Source organism: Malaclemys terrapin, chromosome 4 (assembly GCF_027887155.1).
Source record: "Malaclemys terrapin pileata isolate rMalTer1 chromosome 4, rMalTer1.hap1, whole genome shotgun sequence".
Lineage (NCBI taxonomy): Eukaryota > Metazoa > Chordata > Testudines > Emydidae > Malaclemys > Malaclemys terrapin.
In genome coordinates this window covers 125,719,311-125,738,626 of record NC_071508.1, presented here as the reverse complement: position 1 = coordinate 125,738,626, position 19,316 = coordinate 125,719,311, and the positions used below count along the sequence as shown (strand labels likewise).

The 19,316-nt window shown below is 43.2% G+C and overlaps 1 protein-coding gene across 6 annotated transcripts in view; it reads left to right on the top strand.

The window, feature by feature from the left end:
* Positions 1-11,391: 11,391 nt before the first annotated feature.
* The window catches only part of DICER1 (dicer 1, ribonuclease III), a 98,942-nt gene continuing 91,017 nt past the window's right edge, over positions 11,392-19,316 (top strand). For all 6 annotated transcript variants that reach the window (XM_054026236.1, XM_054026234.1, XM_054026235.1 and 3 more), the window contains exon 1: positions 11,392-11,517. The gene's annotated coding sequence lies outside the window, so the exon portion shown is untranslated. The remainder of the gene's footprint in view (positions 11,518-19,316) is intronic.

Sequence of the window (19,316 nt, the reverse complement as noted above, 5' to 3'; positions counted from 1 at the left end):
AATAAAATGTTTTGTGTAGAGTTGATACGAATAGCAAAAAGAGGTAACTTTTGGAAACTGTTGCTCTGTAATCACACTAGGATGCAAGAGTGAATAGCTTCAAAATTTATTTTATAAAACCTCCAATTTTGAAATAAATGGACAGAATTTCTGTACGTATCTGTTGTCTGCATATTTTCCCATGCTGAGAAATTCCTTTGCTACATTTACTTTTTCAGGAGAAACCATTCTGTTTCCAATAATGTTATTTTCATGCTAAGAGACGGTATTTGCTTGTTATAAAGAAATCTTAAGAAACAGTTTGACAAGCAGAAAACTTACAGACAGCGATTGTTAGAAAACAGGAGCCTAATTTTCTCTCCCAGTCACTTTTTAAAAAGAGTAGATGTTGAGTTTAGGAAGGTGAAGGTTTACCAGCATGTAGAATCAGGTATATCGGGTCAAGCCTTATGTAAGCTTCCAAAAATAATTTTGCTGAATCATGCATTTCCAGAGGTGGATAAATGTCAGCTTTAGAATAAGACTGACTGAGCTCCTTTTCACTTATGATTTTAAGCATTTGAACTGGTGGCTCAATAGGTGAATAGCTGATGCCTGGATCCATTTTACAGTGTTCCCCAGTCACTTCTCTTGCAGAACATCAGTGATGGGGAAGTAGCAGAAGCACAATGAAACACAGAGAACCAGGGCCTGGATCTCTGTCCTCAAGAGCTTACAATCTAAAATGGACAAACTTAGACATGCACATAAACAAAGGAAGGTGGTAGGGAAGAGAATTGTGGGTTATCTTTCAATAAATGTGTGATAGCCTGAATCAGAGCAGAAAGTTTAATGGGCTATCTATCTTGGGTACTTTAAATGGCCCCCCCTTACTGTAGAATCCACACACCTCACACTGTTTAATGTAGTTATCCTCCACAATACCCCACTGAGGTAGGGAAGTACTTAACCTTTGGACCATCCTTTCCCACCTAAATCCTGCAGGTAGTAAGTACCTCTAAGGATCTGTTACTAATACTGGCCCAATCCTGCTTCCAGTGGTGTAAATGCAAAAGTTCCACTCACTTCAGCAGTGCAAGATCTGGTCCCTAGATATAATAAACGCTTAGAACAATGGAACTCAGCTTGTGGTTTTTAATGGTACTTGCATGAGGATAGAGTTAGGAACAAAACAAAAACATTTGCAACATTTGTTGCAATATGTGGCCCTGATCCTGCAATTGGGACTGTTCAGATGTAATGCCTGGTTGCCAAGGTGGACTAGGGGCAGTCCAAGCAGCAGTCAAGTGTGCATGGGTGGTCAGGTTGGCAGGAGGTCAGTCGGTATCAGAGGCAGTCTGGGGCAATGGTTGGCATTCTCACAAGAGTCTGTAGCCGGAAGATCCAATCCATGGAGCTAGATCAGCTGATTGGGGAGGTGAGGTTGGGCGAGGCAGCAAGGCAGGGTCAGGCAAGGCGATCTAGGCAGCATCCAACAGGCAATGGTCTATTGCTCAGATAGCTTCCATCCTCTTCCTGTTGGGGTCTTTAAATAGCCCCGGTACCTAATGAGAGTGCTGCCAGTCCATCCAATGAGGGGCCTGGGGTGTGGCTGCTGTGGGTCTGTATGCCTTTAGCACTAAGGCTGTTGGTTGGGGTAGCATTTCAATGCGCTGTTGTGGTACAGTGGCTAAGGATACTGCCTAAGTACTTAGCAGGCTTGGTGAGATCCTGATATCAGGTGAATATTAACTGCAGAATTGAGGGCCAAGCCTGTAGGGCCAAAGTTCTACAGGCCTTAGGAGTAGTGTGTGTATGGAGTGCAGGATTTGAACACTGGGAATGTATGAGTGGATGGACCTGGATTACTAGGAGCTGAAAGTAATGCCACATGTAATTGTTTGTACCATAGGTGCCGACTTTCCCTCTTTCCCCTGGGTGCTCGACCTCACCTCTGCCCCCACGATGCCCCCACTCCACCCCTTCCATGAGGCCCCACCCCCATTCCAATCCCTTCCCCAAAGTCCCCACCCCAACTCAGCCCCCTCCCTGCCCCTATTCCAACTCCTTCCCCAAATCCCTGCCCCACCTCTTCCTCTGAGTGCACCATGTTCCCGCTCTACCCCGCCCCCCTCCCAGGATGTGCTAAAGCTGCCAAACAGCTCTTTGGTGGTGGCCGCTCGGAGGGGGGAGGAGGGGAGCTTGGCTGCCAGTGGGTGCAGAACACCCACTAATTTTTCCCCATGGGTGCTCCAGCCCCGGAGCACCCACGAATTCAGCGCCTATGGCTTATACATTTGCAACAGTCTCAGACTTGACCAGCACCAACACCTCTGTCCTTAGATATTAATAACATGTATGTAGGTAATTTTTGACTTGCAAAGATAAACTTCAGGAGAGCTTATTACAATCATTTCTAAATGCCTTCCTAGTGACTTTATGCAATCCTTGAGTGGGTAGTGCTGTTAGCTACCGATTTTTTCCCCCTGCCTCGATACACATGCTACCTTTGAACAAAATGTGAGTTGATCAAAGTGAAATATATAGCTCCATCTGTTGTAAATACTTTGAATTCAATATCTTTGCAGTAATGTTTTATGGCTGGTCTGTGCACTTGTGGAATTTACTTTGCCATGTGTATGTTTAATAAGAAAATGATAATCTAGCTACATTATTTGTCTGTCAGCCATTACTATATATTGCAGGTAAATCTTTCACTTTGCAGAGTAATGATTCTTATATACCCCTCATGGTCTAAGAATCTCAAGTGTATTACAATTGCTAGTTAATAAAATTCTCCTAATACCTCCAGGAGATATATTCTTATACTTGTGTTACAGATGGCTAAAATGAGGCAAGAGAGGTTAAATGACTTGCCCAAAGTTTTACCAAGAATCAGTGACAGAGCTGGAAGTAGAATCCCAGGGCCCAATCCTCAGGTGGCATAAAATACCATTGACTGACAGGTTATACCAGTTGAGGATCTGGCCCCCAAAGGTCTGGCTACCTGCTTTCTGGTTTAATCACTGGAGAATAAAACCTTTCCCTTATATTTAATACTGTACCAAAGTTAACTGCATTTCCCTTGAAACTGACATATTTTTGTAAGTGTTCCCATGTAAATCAGATCTCTTCATTAATAAATGTTATAGACTTGGAAGGAGAGAAATGGGCATAGTGATGATTTGTGTTGTTATTAGTTGTGATCCAAGTCACTTCCAAAGCTGTCAGCATAAACTTTTTGCTCTAGTTTCTTTATCTCAAGAGATGTGTTTTCATTTCAGGTTAAAACCATTGTTCTGATTAATCATCAAAAACTATACAGCTCATATGAAAAAATTGCTTCCTAGGAATAAGTGTGTACTTAGATTTCCCTTTACCAATATTGTACTGTGTGACAGTCACTGACACAAATAAATATTATATTTGATATGCAAAAGCAGGAGTGTCTAGATCGCTATTGGTTGTGTTTCTTTCCTGACAAAATGAACAAGCAAGTTTCAGATCAACAAATACAGAAAAGTCTTTGTTTACCAGAGAAACGGATTAATTAATTCAATATTAAGATTTTTTTTTAGTGTTTAAGTCATTGGTCCAAGTGTCATTCAACAGATACCATTTTATAGCACATACACAATTTTGATAAAAATGGCAATATGGGGTTCCAGATTTGTTTCTTGCTCTGTTGAGTCAAAATGATGAGTTTTATAACTGCCAGCCTGTGAGCATAATCGGGGATCTGTAAAGTCAAGCTGGGCTCTTTCCTTTTGAAATCATCACAAGTAAAGATGCTGCATGTCAATTATAACCTCTGTTTCTCTTGGGCAAACCCATTGCTTAACAGGAATAAAAAGCAGCAAAAGTGTATTTTAGTCACTCAAAACATACACACAGAGAAACACATTCCTACCCCTCATCCCGGGCTCAGTCCTCAGCAGAATCTTCAGCTCTCCAGGGCTCTGCAGCACACCAAGAACAAATGCCTCTGCCCTGCTTCACCTCATGCAAGCCTAAATTGGTCATTGGCAGCTAAACAAGACAATGGTTCTGGGCTGGGCCTAATTTCCCTCAGGGACACTCTTATAGGCAGCATTTTCCTCAATTTCTGGCCCCTGCGAGCCTTCTCTCCTGCAGTGAGAGTCTGCTCCCCCTCCTTGCGAGCTGCCAACAGAGCTGGGCTCTCACCTTTATAGCCTCTCCCTTGAAGCCTGGCACCTGCTTCAGGTGTCAGGGGAGTGATTGGGTTCCTAGCAGCCCATTAAACCATTCCTGACTTGTGGGGTTTGAACACCATGTCATTGAAACATTAGTCTTCATTTACAGATGGGTAGCATGAGGCACAGACCACAAAAGCCCAGGGCTAATAAGATCTGCAAAGGAGCCTTAAGGAGTTAGATGCCCAAATCTAACTGAAATTCCCTTGGGCTCCTTTGAAAGTCCCAGTCTAGGTTTTTAAAATGGACTCTGTTTGGGTATTGTTTTGCCCTATATTTTTGTATCAATGGTAAGTCATAAGCATTTGTGCTTGTCATTTATTGCAGCTGCAGACATGCTAGTGCAAAATTACGAATTAGAAAAATGGCAGCCAGGTTGCAGTCCAGATGAAAATTAGATTTTAGTGACTTGACCAAAGAGTCACAGCAAGTCCAGTGCCAGAACTGAGAATAGAAACGGTCTGTTGCTTCCCAGCAATTTGCTTCAACCGTGGGGCAATACTCCCTCCCAGAAAATTGTTAGCTTATTTCAAAATGTGTCAGTGAAACTGTATGTAGTGTGTGTAGTAAAGTAACAAGACAACATTGTAGCTGGTCTCAACAGTAGAGAACAATAGAGGTCACCATTGACTTACAGTAAGAAATCACTTCAGGATCCATTTTAGAACACTGAGCAGATGCACAGAGCCAAAAAGCACGACCTATTTTCTCCTGGCATGATTTCAAAACTCAATAGCATGAACAAAGCCAAGTACCGGAACAGACTGAGTAAAATAATTTTAAAGGTTGCAATTTTGAGTATTCTAGCACAAATAGGGGAAAAAAAATCTCTTATGACAGAATAAAAACAAAACACAACTAAACAGTATAAATTCTGAAATGGAAAAAAAGAAATTTCTCTTTGCCTTACAACATTTGTCACATGGAAGAAGACATCAATTTTTTATTTATTTTTTAATATGGAGATATACCTCTCTCATAGAACTGGAAAGGACCTTGAAAGGTCATTGAGTCCAGTCCAGTCCTGTCCTGTCCCCTGTCTTCACAGCATGAGCAAGTACTGTTGCTGACAGATTTTTGCCCCAGATCCCTAAATGGCTCCCTCGAGGATTGAACTCACAACTCTGGGTTTAAGTAGGCCAACGCTCAAACCACTGAGCTATCCCTTCCTTTTTTGTTAGAGATTTTAATTAGTTGGCAATGCCTATTTCTCTTGCTCAATCCAATCAACCTGTTTTAATAATAATAATAAATAACAACAATAATAATATATAATAAAAACACATTACAGGATGTCCAGGAAGTTGAAATGCTCTGCATGTTGTACTTGTTTAGTGTTCTGTATTGCACAGGCTACATTACATAGCCTAGTGTTAAAATCTTTGTAAGAAATTTGTGAAGAAATTATCTGAATTTACAGTCTGGGGATAAACATTTAAAATCAATTTTACTTACAAACTAGGTGTCCTAAAATAATCAGTGTTTTCAAAACAGAAAAACAATCAGAATAGGGTGACCAGACCGCAAATGTGAAAAATTGGGACAGGGGATGGAGGTTAATAGGAGCCTATATAAGAAAAAGACCCCAAAATCAGGACTGTCCCTATAAAATCGGGACATCTGGTCACCCTAAATCAGAATGATAAAAGAGGATAAAATACAGCACAAGTGTGATCCTTACTGTATCCTTACATCAAATGTTCCTGTGACTGATTGAGGGAGCAGAGGTGTGGAAATGAAGGTAATTGCCCACAATTCTTTCTCTGAATCCTTAGCTCAGACCTTCAAAGATATTTAGGTGTCTAACTCCCACTGAAATCCGTGAGTGTTAGGTGCCTAAATACCCTTGAGAATCTGGGCCCTTTTGCTTATTTTCCATGAATAATCTTTCAGTTTAGAACTCTAATTCCCCAACGTACCCTTTAGTTGAACTTCCCCTAATCAGAAACAAATTGTTTCTTTAAGGGTGGCCTGCAAAGAATTTTTAAGGATTGTTTTTTCTGCTAGAAATTATTAAGAATGCCAATTTCTGCTAGTGCTCCAGACATAAGTGGAGAAATAGACACATGTGTTGTGACAACTCCCACTGCATACGACTGAACAGCTATTCTTTCCTAGGTTCTGTCAGAGGATATAATGATTCTTCTAAGAAGAAGCAGAAGGATGCCCCTTGTATGCACTAGAAGCAATACCTAGTCATTTTGTTGTGTTTAATAATGGGGACAGTGTGCTCAATGTCAGTCAGAGGTTCACCCATGTGACACAGATGATGAAATATTTTGCACCTCTATAATACCTTTCATTTCAGGTTCGCAAAACCCTTTACATATATTAAATAAGCCTCACAATACACCAGTTGGGCAGTAGAAAGCCCTCCACCAGCGCCACCTACTTGGCCAAATGGAAGCGAGTCACCTGCTGTATGGCAAATAAGGGTTTTTTTCCTGAGCGAGCCCTGTTGCAGATCATGCTAGACTACCTCCTGCACGTCAAGCATCAGGGCTTGTCGCTCTCCTCTATCAAGGTCCATCTAATGGCCATTTCGGCCTTCCACCCACTGCTTGAAGACAGGTCGGTTTTCTCTCAGGATATCACAGCCAGTTTCCTCAAGGGCCTGGAGCGCCTCTACTTGCACGTCAGGGATCCTGGTCCTCTGTGGGACGTGAATCTGGTGCTGTCACAGCTCACGGGCCCCCCTTCGAATCTTTGACTCCCTCCTGTCTCCTTCTCCTCTCCTGGAAGGTCACGTTCCTGGTCACGGTCACATCAGCCTGCTGGGTATCTGAGATTCGGGAGCTCACCTCGGAGCCGCCTTACATGGTCTCCTACAAGGACAAGGTCCAGCTCAGACCGTACCTGGCCTTCCTTCCTAAGGTGGTCTCTCAGTTTCATTCAAGCCAAGACATTTACTTACCAGTCTTCTTTCCAAAGCTGCGTAAGTTGGAGGAGGAGCGCAGGCTACATGCCCTAGATGTCAGGAGGGCTCTGGCCTTCTACGTTGAAAGGATCAAGCCATTCCGCAAGTCAATGCAATTATTCATCACTGTGGTCGTCAGGATGAAAGGTCAACCTGTTTCCACTCAGAGGATTTCCTCCTGGATAACTGCCTGCATTCACCTTTGCTATGATCAAGCAAAGGTGCTGCCCCCGGCAATCATCACCGCACACTCTACCAGGTGCAGGCCTCTTTGGCCCAAGTGCCTATCCAGGACATCTGTAGGGTGGCCACCTGGTCGTTGGTCCATACCTTCACGTCCCACTATACATAGGCGCAAACTTTCTCTGGCACCGATGGGTGCCCGTGCCCCCCCCGCCTCTTTCCCTGCCCCACCCCGACTCCACCCCATTCCCGCTTCTGGTTCCGCCCCCATTCCAACCCCATCCCCAAAGTCCCCGCCCTAATTCCGCCCCCTCCCTGCCCCTATTGGATCCCTTCCCCAAATCCCCGCCCCGGCCCAGCCTCTTCCCCCAGCACACTGCATTTCCCCTCCTCCCCCCTCCCTCCCTACCCCATGAATCAGCTGTTTCACGGCGCAAGCACTGGGAGGGAGTGGGGAGAAGCAGGATGTGGCGGCGCGCTCGCAGAGGAGGCGGAGGTGAACTGGAGCAGGGGGGTGGGGCGGGGCCACGGGGAGCTGCCAGTGGGTGCTCAGCACCCACCAATTTTTTTCCGTGGGTGCTCCAGCCTCGGAGCACCCATGGAGTCAGCGCCTATGTCACTGTGCGCTTACCCAGCAGGCCTGGGGTGATGCTGGTTTTGATAGAGCAGTACTGCAAGCTGCCAAGCGGTGAACTCTGAGCCCATCTCCACAGATACTGTTTGTGAGTCACCAAAAATGGAATCGACATGAGCAAGCACTCAAAGAAGGAAAAAACGGTTACCTTCCTTTTGTAACTGTTGTTCTTCGAGATGTGTTGCTCATATCCATTCCATTACCCGCCCTCCTGCCCCTCCGTTGGAGCTGTTTGCAAGAAGGAACTGAGAGGGCGTAGGGCCGGCGGCGCCTGATACAACTCAACATGAGCGTGGCACTGTAGAGGGTGCCTCAGCTGGCCCAACGGATACTGCTAAGGCAAAACTCGCCGACAACTCTTCATGTGGGTGTGCACACACCTAGAATGGAATTGACATGAGCAACACATCTCGAAGAACAACAGTTACGAAAGGTAGGTAACCGTTTTTTCCTATTTGTTTGCATAGTGCCTAGCACAATGAAGCCTCTATCCTGATTGTGGGCTATAGGTGCTACTGTAGTATGTTAATAATTTGAACCCATCAAATTATACATATGGTTAATTCATGAATACCTGTGTTATTACAATTACAGTGGAGCACCTCTAGGGACACACATCTCAAAGAACTTCAGTTATTGTACACGGTGAGTAACCTTCTCTTTCTTTCCCAATCCCTCCCCAACTTTCCTCCTATTGTTTGTCACACTCACTTGCTGTGTCTGATCTTAAATCAAACTGTAAGCACTTTGAAGCAGGGACATATCATCTAATGTGTTTGCCCAGTGCCTAGCACCATGGGCCTGATCCTAATTGTGGCCTTGATCTTAAGTGGGACCTTTGAGTGTGACAACAATACAAATGATTATAATTATTCTGAATCCTTCCCATGTCATTGAATGTCACATTGGGCACAAATAAGGCTCAGTCATTTCTGTCTATCCTGGACCGCTCTTTGCAGGTCCTTTGTGTTGTAAAGTCCCATATGCTTTCCCTCCCTCTCTGAGTATGTTGAAAGGAGGGATTCTTTCGGTCAGAGCCTTCTGCATGATCCTCCAGCTGCCCAAAGGCATGCCAGCTGTGGCAGTTGCTTTACATATTTCAAATATTTTCATTTTCTTTTCTGGATAACTTTAGAGATAAGGGGTTGTTGAACTCTTTGAAGAATCTCAAATCTCAGCATTTGTCATAAATTAATTCCATGTAATAGTTTTCTAAGGCATTTGCTTTCAAAGATATTTAGACATTCATCTGTACCTTTAGTGGATTTCCAGCTTTCATATCCATGTGAGTTGGAAATAACATTTGAGTTGAAGATTTGTAGTTTGGCCTTTAAGTTGTAGATTTTTGATGACCAAAACTTATGTAAACATTGCCATTTTGTGACATGGTATCCTTCTGGACATCGCCATTGGCTTTCATGTTACTGCCAAGATATGCAAATTAATAATATTAATAATTAATATGATTGATATTGCCCCATTCCTGCAGAGAGAAAAATAATATTTTTTTGGTTATAGCTTACTGAGCCTCCTGAATTTTACAGTGCAAAGATACATGCAGAGGACACAATATACAGCAGCATGCACATTATGCCATTGAAAGTGAATTGCAGTAGATGAGAAGTGAATTAAGGAATGAATAATTACTTCAGTGGACCCAGGGTTAAGGTAAGAATGAACTCTGCTAATGCTCAGGATGTGGGGAGGGGCAAACTTACAGATCAGCTGGCAGAAGTAGAATGATTGAGGTCAGTGATACCTGTTAGATTTCTGACTTTAGTGGAGTTCCTGAGATGCAAAATTTAGTGTGTGCAAGTGCTGGCAAGTCTGTAAAGTACCTCACACTGGGCTTGCTGCTGGCATCTAGGATGGAAAATGGACTAGAAAGAAGCATTTGTAATGGGGTGAGATCTATCAGCTGTTCCCAACTGACATAGTACATCCTGGTTCCAACAATCCACCCTGTCTCCTGCCTATCCGCCCCAGTGTGTGTATGGGAGGGAAGGGGGTAATGGCATGGAACCTCAGGCTTCCAAAATTCTTTCTACCTCTAGTTCCATTTACTGGGCCACCAACTGCCATGGAGTCTTTGGGTTCCAATGTTCCACCCTGTCTGTTGAAGGATGATGCTTGCTATTTGAATGGCAGTACAGGTGAAAAGCACATGACCCCATGTATGCACTGTATTACACATGCAGTTTGTCTGCACCCACCAGTGAGAGTACAGCTGTGGTGAAGGCCAAGTCTTCAGGCTCCAACTGTGTTGCACATAAAATGGACCATCCCAAGGCTGCGATTCTTCAATTGGACGCTGCTGCACAGCAGCAACTCATGCAGCTCACCAAGGCTACAGGAGGCCGTAGGAAGGGGCTGCTGTTATCCAAATGCTGACCAGGCCCAGGTAAATCTTTTCTGAGACTATCATCACTAGGACAGGGGTAGTAAACAGGGGGCCTATGGGCCAGCAGATGCTTTTGAACAGAACCCAAAATCATTTTACTTACTATTTTATTATTTTCTCTGGAGTCTGGACCTTGACCAAGAAATATAGACCTTGACAAAAAACTGACTACCCCTGCACTAGGACACCATTGTGTCAGTGTGATGACCTCCCCCACCAGAAGTGCTGGAACTAAGGGTGCAGGGGATGCTGCCACACCCCCTGCCTTGACGTGGTTTCCATCATATACAGGATTTACAGTTTGATTCAATGGCTCTCTGCACCCCCATTATACAAATTGTTCCTGTACCCCATCCCCCATCACTGCCCAGGGTGATAGGAGTGGCAGCTCTATGATGAGATACCCCCATCCCACTGACTGCCCAGGGAAGTGTGAGGAGGCATCTATGTGGGGTAACCCCCCGCATAGGGAGGTAAGGATGCCAATTTTGCTTGGATGTATTCCTGGAGGTTTCATCACATGAGCTAATCTTTAATTAAAAATTAATCTTTCAATTCTTGGAGACTCCAGGACAAGCCTGGAGGCTTGGCAACCCTAGTGGGAGGGGGCAGCTATGCGGTAACCTCCTCCCCCCCCCGCACTTATGTAGGGAGGTAGGAAGAGGCATCTGCGTGTGCTGTCCCCCACCTGTGCAGGGAGAGGGCATCGGCGTGTGATACTATCTCGCGCCACACAGAGTTCGGCAGGGAATTGAGGGAGAGAAGGAACACATGTGAGTCCACGGAATGCTCTAGCCGTCTCAAGCGTTTGCTGTCTCCTGTCACCTAATTGGCCTTCCTGTAAACCTTTGACCTCTCACCCCCCTTTTTACTCCAATCGCCTCACTCCTTTCATGGACGGGGGAGGTGGAGGGTGTGAGCAGTGGGGGATAGAATTCTCAGAGCACGAGTACGCTGCCTGCGTTGGGCGGGCCTATTGTTGTGGGCGGAGGGCTCGGGGCGGTGCTCTATTTGCGTAGGGCCGGCCTCGCAGGGGGAAGGGAGGGCAGGAGGCTGTCCCGGGCCCAGGTGAATGGAGGAACCTGACAGCTGGGGGGGAGTGAGGCGGCGGCGGGGAAATGGCGGCGGGAGCAGCACAATGAGACGCGGCCTGTAGCGGGGAAGCTCTGGGCTGGGTCCAGTCCGGAAGGTAGGAGGCGGCCCTGGCATGTGCCCTCGTCGACGGCTTCATGGCGGGCTCGGGGCCCCAGCACCGGGGATGGGTAGCTTCTGCCGGGCGAGTGGTCACGGCCCGCTCCGGACATGTGCGCGGCTCAGCCCCCTTCCCCAGTCCTTGGCGCCCGGCTGAGCCTCCCTTCTCTCCCGCCGGCTGCAACGCATGGTCCGCCTGCCGGAGCCGCGCAGGGCCCCCGGCATAGCCCCCCGCCTGGCACTGCCTACCCCGGGCCCAGCCATCCCCCTTGCCGCCGTGGCCCCGGCTCAGTGGCGCCCACGGCGAAGGGTCTCTGACGGGGGCCTGCGTCCCAGCCCTTCTCGCTGGCTTTGTCTTCTCTCGCCCCAAGGCCAGCAGCACTTGGGGCCTGCTGGGGCGTGTGCGCTCGGCTCCTGGGCCCCGTCCCGGACACCGCTGCCCGCTCAGACAACAGGCCTGTGGCTCCCGGGAGCTGTTTCCCCACCGCTACTCAGGGACCGTCTGCTAAAGGGGCCCTTGTTCTGGGTATGAGTTGCGGGCGGAGGAGAGAAGTAGTTATAACTTAAAACTCGCCAAGAGTAATATTTTAAGGATCTTTATTATCTTTCTCTTCCTTCGCCACCTCCCCCAGTTGAAACGGCGGGGGGGCCTGCATGCTGTAAATATACAGTGATAACATTGAAAGATCCTCTTCCAAAACCTGTCTGTAAAATATTACAAAGTGAAAGTAGTGCCATTAAAGCATTTGGATATTCTAGTGCCATATGCTATAGAAAGGTCTACAGTGGGGGGGAGGGGGGGGGGAAAGTGGGTCATGTATTGATATAACCTGAAACAAACTCAGACGCTTCTTTGTGTATTGGTTTTCTTCCAGAGGTAACAGGCCTTCTTCGGTAGAAGGTATCTTGTTGATTAGGTATCAGGGGGTAGCCGTGTTAGTCTGTATCCACAAAAACAGCAAGGAGTCCGATGGCACCTTAAAGATTAACAGATTTATTTGAGCATAAACTTTTGTGGGTAAAAAAAAACCTCTTTTTCAGATGCAAGATTAGGTTGATTAGGTTAACTTTGATCACTAAAAACTTAGATCTTTTGCACTTAATATTAGTAGTTGTGGCTGTTCAGTTTTTTTAAGTCAAATGATTGTTTAAGCCCAGTGACAATGCATTCCATTAGTGGGTGAGAGAGTTCCTGGCAATTTAGTTTACAAATCTAGGCACCTCTTCTTCCCCCCCCTCCCCGCCCCCACCACAAAAGTGGAAAAAAACCTTGACCTATATCTTTAGTCAGCCAGTCAGTATATGTTTAGTAATGCTCATCCTCCCTCTCCTGAACCATTGTCCTGTGTCTTGTTTTTCTCTGCTAGATTGTTAAGTTCATTGGGACAATGAACATGTCTTTTATATTTGTGAAGTGCTATGTACAGAAGTAGTGTTACATACATATTTTTAATAATGGGTCTTTTTTGATGGTTTGATGTAGCCACATATAGGAATTGAGTATATTTTCAAATAAAACAGGAGTACTTGTGGCACCTTAGAGACTAACAAATTTATTAGAGCATAAGCTTTCATGGACTACAGCCCACTTCTTCGTATGCATCCGAAGAAGTGGGCTGTAGTCCATGAAAGCTTATGCTCTAATAAATTTGTTAGTCTCTAAGGTGCCACAAGTACTCCTGTTCTTTTTGCGGATACAGACTAACACGGCTGCTACTCTGAAACCTATTTTAAAATACTTTTCTAGAGGGAAGGACCTTCTACACTGGTCACATCTGTGGGGTCACAATCTGTAGTACTTAATGAAAAATATGAAAATGTTCCTCTTTAGTCCTAAGTAGCTCACCCAGTAAAAAGTTGTGATTTTTCTCCTGTTCTTTCACTTTTAATTCATAGAGATAATGGTGCTCAAAACTATTAGATTGCACTAATGAGAGAGTTCCCCATTCAAATATTCTGTAGCCTAGGAAAAAGTCCAGTGATGATGCATTTCAGGCACTGAGCCCGGAGTTCAAAATTTTATATCCATATTTCTGCTCACTTCATAGCCTTTATTATTGAGTAAGGCCTTATATCCTGCTCAAGAGGTCTGTAAAATATCATTCCTTCCCATTTTACAGATAGCTAACTTGAGGTCATTTCCAGCAGAGCTGAGGGTAGAGCATGAGCCTTACCAATTCATCCACACTCTTTCATTATGTGTTTATCAAATTAATGTTCCTATTTCTCACTAAATGCCCTGCTAACCACAGGAGAAAGTAAATCAGGAATGTTTGTCTATTCTTTTTCTTCCTATAAGAACAATAGGACAACTGGAGAGACTGAGAGATTGAAAGTTAAAAATGATAAATGGAAATAATTTTTCACACAAAACATTCACAATCCTCTTACATTTTTTACTCTTATTTTATGTAAGTGCATCAATTTTTAACAAGCCTATTTAATTTGTGTTTGTCTTTCAAGAGGATGAAAGAGAACACTTGAGCTTGAAGGGTAAGGGTATGTGTGAATGGGGAAATGATATTTTCTTTGGTTTAGATTGTAATAAAATTTCTAACACTTTATAACTCCCCTAGGAGTCATGACAAACTGGATGAGAGAGGCTGACATAGGGGTAGAGTACTACTTTAGCTCAAAAGATAGAGGCTTGTGGTGGGAATCTGAAGGTCTAGTATTCAAATGGTGCTGGTGACTTATGTGGGGAGAGCCTTATGGTTGTACATGATGAAATTTCTAGTTTCAGTTTTCTGTTTAAAAGATGGTTAGTTTACACAATGTAAAACTGTTTTTTGTTAATCATTTATAGAACAGCACACTAGAAAACTCAGGTGTTCCACAGTTTGGTCAGTTGTCACACATTTTCAGGTTTGAAGGGTTAGCAGTATGCCCAGGATCATCTCTTGCTGCTTTTGCTCTTTACTACAGATTGCATCAGTTTAGTGAAATTGATCTGATTTTGTAAGGGTATGTCTACACTACAGAATTATGCCCACTTAAGTTATGTCAACATACAGCCACTGCAGTAATTAAATCATTTTTGCATGTCCACACTACACTCCTTGTACTGGCAGTGCACATACTTACCAGGAGTGCTTGCACTGATTTAACTGTCATTGTGGGACAGCTTATGAAAGGTGGTAACAGTCGATGTAAGCAATGTAGTGTCTGCATTGACTCTGCATCGACCTAACTATGATGATCTAAGCACTACACCTCTCACAGAGGTGGAATTAAGTTGGCATAGTGGGCAAGTTACATTGGCAGGAGCAACATTTTAGTGTAGATGCTTACTGAGTTAGATCAATGTAAGCTGCTAAGTTTCATATTGCTGATACTCTTGGGGTAGAGGAGCTGTAACATAAGCCTCAAGAAGGTTGCTTTCATTGATGCGCCTGCTTATGTTCAGGAACAGCAGTGACAACAAACATGTCTTTTTGCTAGTGGGCAGGAAAGAGGCAGAAAAATAGTAATATCTCTTCTTAGGTTGTCTGCAACAATCTTGTTGTGTGGAGACTAGATTGGGTTGCGTTCTTCCAACTCATCCTGACTCAGTGTGTCCTTGGCCAATTCACTTAACTTCTCTGCACTTCTGTTTCTCGTATGTAATAGGAGAATAATTGTTACCTCACAATATAGGGATAGAGGAACATTTTTAAAGATGTGACCATAACATGTTCTCGTGTGTGTGGGGTGTGGTGTTTTTTTTTTTTTTTTTTAGTGTAAACTCTATTATAAACTTTTCTGGGCTTGGGTTTGTTTAGAGCAGGGGTCGGCAACCTTTCAGAAGTGGTGTGCCGAGTCTTCATTTATTCACTCTAATTTAAGGTTTTGCATGCCAATAATACATTTTAATGTTTTTAGAAGGTCTTTTTCTATAAGTCTATAATATATAACTAAACTATTGTTGTATGTAAAGTAAATAAGGTTTTTAAAATGTTTAAGAAGCTTCATTTAAAATTAAATTAAAATGCAGAGCCCCCAGACCAGTGGCCAGGACCCAGGCAGTGTGAGTGCCACTGAAAATCAGCTCGCTTGCCACCTTCGGCACACGTGCCAGAGGTTGCCTACCCCTGGTTTAGTGGATAGGCTGCTGACCTGGGGACTATCCCTAGCTCTGTCACTGAACTGCTGTGTGACCTTGGGAAGTTACCTAGCATCTGTGCACCTATTTTTCCTTCTTTCCTTTGTATATCCTTTCAATTTATATTGTTAGCTCTTTGGAGCAGGGATTGTCTTTTACTGTGATTGTACGTTGTCTAGATGATGATGCCTGTAGATACAAATGTAATACAAATTGGTAGTAAAACATGTTACCTGGGAATTTTCTTAGGCAACAGGCCCTTAAAAATGTTAGTTTGAAATTTGTGTGTGCCATGTAGTTAAAAGTATGATCACTAATCGAGGATGCTTGGTGTGGGTTTTTTTAATTTATGGGGATAGCAATAAGTGTGGTTATCTCCAAGATTTTAAAAACAATGGTGCTATCTGAGTTGCATACATGGATGCAAGAGGGAGATGCAAAGGTTCCCTACAGCAGATTTTTTTTAAGAAGTGGCTTCTACCATTTTTATTGCTTTATACTGTGTAAAGAGGGCCTGAAAAGTTCTTTCTAAAAAGGAAAAAAATTAGGAGTATTTGGATTACTAAAATTGGTCTTGCCACTGTTGCTGGAGTACTTCTTAGTTGTCTCAGAGCAGGTGTATTGTGAGCCGTCTTGATTGAAGTGGCAGGGATGTACAATTTTTGGCTAGGACTTCCTTTCTTCAGAATGTTCATTATTAACTGGTGTTAAACAGGTGTTAACAAAACCAAATTATTTTTAACAGCCATTCTAAAAATTCCTTCCTTTTTCAGTTGCTCAGCTTTCACTCTCCTAATTCATATATTATAATATCATTAGTTCTCCAGTCACCATAGGCTTCCGGATTGGGCCACCTGAATCTTTTGTTTAAGACAAAAACATCTCTCAGATTTTATAAATTGTAGAGAAGCAAAAAAGCACAGTGAACTTTGCAGGTTACTTTCAAAGTGCTTAAATTTTAGTTGAGGTAGGTCCCCCTAATCCACTCTTCACAGGAGTAAGACATCAAGGACAATTCACCCTTTGAAAGTTAAAATTACCACTTGCTGTTAATATATCTTAAATATGGATCAGTTCAATTCACAAGGCTGGATCAAGGTATTTTAAATCCTAGGATTATGCTTTGAATAAATAAATTCAATTAGAATTGAAAGTAGTTGGGGAAACCATCAGAAGATGCTCAGTATGGTGGAATTTCTCTTGAACAGTGGTAACTAGAGCATTTAATCAGAATTTTCCTACTGGGATCTTTTGGGGAAAAAGCGTGAGCTGTAACAGATGACAAAATTTTGGAGGAGCAGGTGTTTTTTTAGAAGATTATATGCGCTCTAGGCCTGTACTTTACCTTGAAGTAGTTCATTGAAAGGAACTGGGAGAATGCCAAAAAGGTTTATGAGCTTCATTGGTCTTGGAAAGACATGCAATCAGGTCCCAAAGGACAAGTAATTTTCTCTGTGGCTTACTTAACATAGTTAGTGCTTTACTTGTGTAGGACCTGAGATGTGAAACCTGTGTCTTGGTTAATAATGAGTGCTCTGGCAAAACTGCAGTCTGTTCAGGACTGCATTTTACTTATGCAGAATGGAAGGGGAGTTCCAGTAAGGAAAGTAATGGTTTCAGTAATTCTGTTTACAGACAGCCTGATTGCCTTTATCTCAGTGGATAAGGGCCTACAAGGAATTACTGGATAGCATTTAGTGTATGTTGTGGCTGGGACAGGGAGCAGGTGTTTTTTTTCTGGCAGGGTTTCAAGCAATATGTTTAACTATTTTAAAAATGGAAGTTGATTCCCAAGAATATTTATAATTTCTAAAAATGTCCATCAGTCCATTCTCTCCCTGCTGCCCACCATCACTAATGTTCTCTCCTACTAAACTCAATCACTCTCTCCCTGAATAATCAATAAGGGACTTGCTTCTGGAACTCTACATTTATTGCCATTAGACCAAGACCATTAACACAAGACAGCAGGACAGAAGATAAGTTAGTGTGTGTTTCTCTGCAACAGTCAAAAGCCTGTTATCCAAATCTCTCTCTCAAGCTAAGTAGCTTCATGTTCCATGATATATAAAATACCCTCTTTCCTTTATTCAATTAATTCTATATCCCACACTCCTCCCTTTCTCTCACTTTCCATTTAGATACTTAGCTTGTTTTTTGTAAAGAGAGATGCTTGATTAGGATAGCTGGTGCAGTCATCTTGAGCTGCTTATGTCACAAAAATTGGCTAGGTAAAGCCATGATTTGGACCAAAGTAAGTATTCTGAAGACTTTCTGTCTAATATATCATCTGGGAAGAAGCAACTAGATTGAACAAACTTGTGTATTTGGCTATCTAATGAAAGATTTCAGCAGCTTCATAAGCAAAAAGCTAGCTACTGTAAAATCTAATAACAAAGGTTTAAATTTGGAAACTCCCACGTCTAAGCTTTTGGTTACTCAAAGCAAGTCTGGAAAGGAGTAGTAACAGAGCAGGGTGGATAAAAATCATGATTTTAAAAAAAATATTTTTAAACGTACATGTTGCTAGTGTTTATACTTTCCATTTTGAAGTCTTAAATTGCTAAAGTGGATATTTTGTACTTGTTTCTCTAGTTTCCTAATTGTTATATGTAAAATCTAAAATTATACTATCTTTTTTCTAAGAAGTTTCTCATTTAACAGGATGATCTATGGAAAGATTAAGATCTCATTAATATCCTGACCATGAGAATAACACAAAATTGATTAGCAAATAGTCTGCACTATATTTACCAGTAGCACCATCTTCTGACACACTGAATTTCCACAAATCAAGAAAGCTGAACAGCTTCAACCTTGTTGTATTCCTCTACCAGGCTTTATCATTTGAAATTAATGGGACTTATGCTCCAGAGTCACTTAAGTGCTTTTGACAGTGTCAGCCTTAGGTGCCTAAGTATGGGCTTTGGAATCTAATTTTAGATTTCAGTGTTTGAAAATTTTGGCCTGTGTACAAAAAAGTTCACAGTAACTTTGTTAGTGTACTGAAAGTCTAAATAACTTTTCATTGTTAATGCTGCAGCAGTTTTGTTTTGAAATGACAAAGATTTAATGTCACTAAGAAATTATTAATAAAAATGCAGCTTTAGTGCCTGATGCACATAGCATGCTTATCTTTAAGCACATGAGTAGTCCCATTGACTTCAATGGCACTAGTCATGTGAGTTAAGCTATGTACTTGCTTTTGGCCTGGTCTACACTACAAACTTAGACTTAACCTGGCTTATGTCAACCTATCTAATAATGTGTCTACACTACCGAGCCCCTTCTGCCGATCTAGGTGGCCTCTAAAGTTAACTTCTGTACTCCACCTCTGTCAGAGGCATATCTCTTAATTCGACATCCACGAGTTGACATAGGGATAGTGTAGACACTGCGTTGTGTAATTCAAATGAATTGGCCCCCAGGAGGTGTCCCACAGTGCTCCGCTGTGACCGCTCTGGAGAGCACTTTCAACTCCACTGTACGCCAGCCAGGTACACAGGAAACAGCAGCTCCCCTGTTAAAGCCCCAGGAACTTTTGAATTTTCGTTTCCTGTTTTATAAGCGTGGAGAGTTGGCCAGCACAGCTGATCATGGAGACTCAAGGCCGTAAACGCGCTCCAGCATTGAGTACACAGGAGGTGGAGGATCTTATTGCTGTGTGGGGAGAAGTCTGTGTAGGCAGAGCTCCAATCTAGCAGAAGAAACATTGA